Source organism: Perca fluviatilis, chromosome 11 (assembly GCF_010015445.1).
Source record: "Perca fluviatilis chromosome 11, GENO_Pfluv_1.0, whole genome shotgun sequence".
NCBI lineage: Eukaryota > Metazoa > Chordata > Actinopteri > Perciformes > Percidae > Perca > Perca fluviatilis.
The window spans coordinates 18,858,626-18,863,108 of NC_053122.1; the positions used below are offsets into that span (position 1 = coordinate 18,858,626).

Genomic DNA, 4,483 nt, shown 5'->3' on the forward strand with positions numbered 1-4,483 from the left:
AAGTAGGATGGGTAACGGATCGAGCGGATCCGGGTCACACACTCCTATGGGACCCATGTTGGATGAGATGGTAAATGGTGGTTCAGAATATCTAGAGTGTCTGCCGTATTGGTCAAAATATATTATTTCTTTTGGTTTCCTTTAAATTCGGGCAAATTGAAAATGGTAAAATTAATGAATAAACTCAAAATTAAGACAGAGGCAGGCAAAGAATGAAAAAACACACATACACCAATAGCCACCTCATCAGCACTAACCAAAGCCCGTGTTCTGAGCTTTCTCTAAAAATCAGGAAGACAAGCTGGAGAAATGGAGGGACGAAGAGGACACGGACTCAACTAAAGAACGAGTACGTGAGAAAACCATGTTTGAAGCGTTTGTCTGCATGTTACAACAGGCTGGTGGGCAACATATGGAGCGCGGACCCGAAAAAAAGGCCGCTCCCACGAAGGACGTGGTCGAGCCAGAGAGGCCCAGGCGGGTACCGTGGGCAAAATAATGAGCCCAACGAACCAGACCAGTGTTGGTACTGCAAGGACTTTGGACATTGGGTATGTAAATGCCCGAAGAAAAAGCAAAAAACCTCAGACAGAGAACAACACCTGTCCCTCTGTTTGACTCCAAAAAACTGATGAGGAAGGCAGTGTACACACACACACACACACACACACATCTTTGACAATGGAAAAACATGGAAGACGCTATTGGTAAAAATAGATATAATCATTAAAGTAATTTGTGTATTGTGATTAGGTTGTAATCAAAAGGGTGGAATGTAATGGCAAAAATTACATTTAAGCATAATTCCTTATATTTTTATGTTTTATTTCTACTTTAATTCTCTCACAAATGCTGAAAGAGTTTCTCATTCCCACATGCAAATTTTGATTCTAACCTTGTGAGACATCCAGTCTGGAACATAATGTAAGCACGGTTTGTCTGAACAGATAGGGGCTACAAGGGTCGCCCTAAAACTCTCTAGTTTTCCCATGCCAGTTAAGATGTAACTGGGGGGTGAAAGTCGTACCGAGAGGAGGAGGCGAAATGGCTCCAAGATGTCTCTTGTATTTCTCTGATTGTCTTCATGTGTATCAGATTGCCTGTAAGAACTGTAGCGTCATAATAATCTAAGTGCGTGTGTGCTATCACTCTGAAGATGCATATAAGCCTAGTGTTCTGTTCACTCATTTGAGAAACTGACTCCACACTGGGCTGCGGCCTTTTGTGAAATCATGTTGCTCCTATTTGCAAATATATATATGTTTTTAATAAAATACAAAAACCCAACTTGGTGTTTAGTCTCAGACTGTCTTATTTGTTTCAATTTACTAAACTCTGAAATTTCCCCCCCTGCTGCAAAGGAAACTTCCATAACAATGGTTTCACCCATCTTTTACCTGCAAATGCCAAATATACAGTTACTGTAAGTGGAAAAAATTTCAGGATATTAACAGCTGTATCATATATGTTGTCAGGTTTAGACTACTATAACACTTAGTGAAGGGTTAGGAAAAAATTGTGGTTTTGGTTAAGGGAATAATTAGACATTTTGGGAAATACGCTAATTAGTTTTTTGTTGGTATCAATCTAACTCGAAAAGAATACGTAACGAATAAGAGTATTTCCCAAAATGTCAAACTTTTACTTAAAATTTTAAAGTAGGCTAGTGTAGTGTCCTGCCTCACGCATCGAGTTATTGTTTATTGTGTCAAATTGTTAAGTAATACGTATATATTTAACATATGTTAAACAGTTTAAACAATCCTTGTCATTAAAAAGCACATGGAAAAATATTTGCAGTGTGTTTGCAAAAGATGTATTACCTTTATCTGACAGTTTAACTAGGCTTTTATCTTGTGTTGTGTTTTAAATTTGAAATAATACTGGTTTATTGCACTTTTATATCCTTTTTTTTAATAATTTTTTATGTTCATCCAAATGTTTGGCTTTTGTTTAGCTTTAATGTCTACACAGTGCAACCATGCAAAAGAGAATTAGCAGCTCAAAATTGAAATGTAAATCTTTCACCAGTTTAGGGAAGCAGTTGTGATCATTGTCACTGCTTAAAGACCAGCTGGGAAACAAAGTTTGTTTTTAATCAGTAACACATTTTATTGTGATATGTATAGATTGTAGAGGAACACATACTGCGAAACAATGTACTGTAAGTACTTTATTCAGCACAGCAGTGAGTAATTCTATTCTATCACTATTAACCATGCAGCTGTTGACAGCAATAGCATTTGAGCATTGAGCCAATGGACTTTGCTTTAAACAATTTACTAACAGTGCCATTTGCAAACAGAATATAACATTAGATTAGTGGGTATGTTATGCAGCAGTTACATAATCACCAGAGTTAGTTTCCTTGGAAGTAGCTCAATAAGTGCACTATCAATCACTGAATCTATTACTATCTATCACCATGCCCATCCCTCTGTCCATCCATCCTTCTGAAAGAATTCCTCTGGTCTGCACAAAGAGAGAATGAGACACAAAGAAAGAAGTTACACGAAGTGGCTTCTCAACTGACATTTGCTAAGCCCCAGCCCCATTACTTACTGTTGCTACGCTGTCTTGTTGGCCCGTCCATTTTTTTTTCTCCAAACCCTGCTGATTGATAGCACAAATTATCTTTCTCTCTCTTCATTATTTTAATGTGTATTTTGTCTTTTAATCAAGCATGCTGGGTATATACAGTATGTGTGTTCACATGAGGAATAATGTCTTACCCGGTGGGAGGAGAAGGAGGAGCAGGGGGCTGTAATAGAGATAGTTAATAATAATAAAATGTACAGCAGCACAACAGTTCAAATAATTATATTTCTGAATTAACAAATAACGACCCAGCAGTGTTCAGAACTATTATTGATACAACTTGCTCAGCCATTCAATTATGAGCAAAATTTAAATTTTCTGACAGTGATGATCTTTTGCAACTGTTTATTGAGACGCAGATTCTGAGAGATTTAGTAACCTAATTGTAAAAATAGAAAGGAATAAAATCTGCATTAAAGAAGTTTGGTCTTACCCCCGGAAGTCCCATCAATCCACATGCTCCTGGTCTCCCCCTACAGTTGGAACGTCTTTTATGCCTGTTTCCAAATGTCTCTCTGTTGTAGTCATTTCTACTCCCCACCTATAACAAATTCCAATTGTCAACTCACAACGAATTGATGAGCTACGAATTGCTAATTCAAATAGATAAAAATCTTTATGCTTAAAATTACAGCTCGCACAGTGTGAATATTGTGTGGGTTCTCAATAAAATACTGGGTACTAATACTGGGACAAATATGTAAATACAATAAGAGGTTAAGGAATAAGGGGGTAATAAGTTGTTATTAAAAGGGACTTAGAAATAAATAACACTGTAAGTACTTTTTAGGTTACTAAGTATTTAATAATTGCATGGTACAGTAATGTTACTGGGTAACATGGCAAACAAAATATGAAAATGGGGTGATAGTGTCAATATTGCAATGAAATTAGTTGAGGTTTCATTTATTGAAATTGATTTATTAACAATGATATACTTATACAAAATATTTTTGTAAAAAGATTTATAAATACAGTACATGCACTTGTACTTGAACAAAACAGAGAACAGTGAAGAAAGGTGTGCTTTTACTTTTTCTTACAGCTTTAGCTATAAAACAGTGTGTATGTTTTTAAGATGCAATATTGTGATGATTCATCCATCTGGTGATCTAAACTGATTCTAAACTTCTCTGAGAAAAGAATTTGCATAGTTTGTCTACTTTTCATGCAACATTGCAAGGAAACCGGTCAGATTAAATTTTCTATTAATACTATACAATTAACATATCTGGCAAGTTGCAAAAATGTTACCGCTGAACATAGCAATGAAATGTTCAATGACCAACGTTTCTGATATTGTGAAAACAATGGTGACAACATGATTGTTACATTTTATATGGTTTTGTTTAGGCTTTGGCAGCCCTTGGTTAAAGTTAGGAAAATATGAAGGTCTTGGTTTAATACAGGTAAAGTCTGCGGTGACCACCATGCCCACCTCTGCGACCTCGGTGGGTGTTGTGCTCCACTTCATCAAAAAAAAAAAACACTGCAGGGTGAACATAATCCAGGCAGTGATTACGTTTGTCAGCACATTTGTTTTTCATTGGATATCTGTATGTATAAGATATTTACATTGTATTATGCAGGCTGTCACCTGAAACCAATTTTGGTCTAATTTAGCAAGCATCATGCACGTTTAATATTTAGACCTGACTGTGAGAGAAAACAATTGTCAATAAGGACATTGTGACAATACCAGAAGCCTTTCACAGTCAGTGGATCTTCTTACCGGATAAGGAGGCAGTTGTTGAGGATCTGTCACCAGAGTGGCTGCATTAGCTGAAGTAAAGGATGCGATGATCAGGAAAACCTGCAGACCCAACAGGACCAGCAGCACAGTTCTGTCCATGACTGAAACAGCGTTTGAAACAGCTGTTAAATA

At 36.8% G+C, this 4,483-nt stretch overlaps 1 long non-coding RNA gene across 1 annotated transcript; it reads right to left on the minus strand.

The window, feature by feature from the left end:
- Positions 1-2,087: 2,087 nt before the first annotated feature.
- Positions 2,088-4,483, minus strand: LOC120568676. Its single transcript, XR_005640747.1, has 5 exons — positions 4,331-4,483; positions 3,032-3,139; positions 2,733-2,761; positions 2,563-2,610; positions 2,088-2,472 (listed from the first exon to the last, which is right to left on the minus strand). It is a non-coding gene; the product is annotated as an uncharacterized LOC120568676 (long non-coding RNA).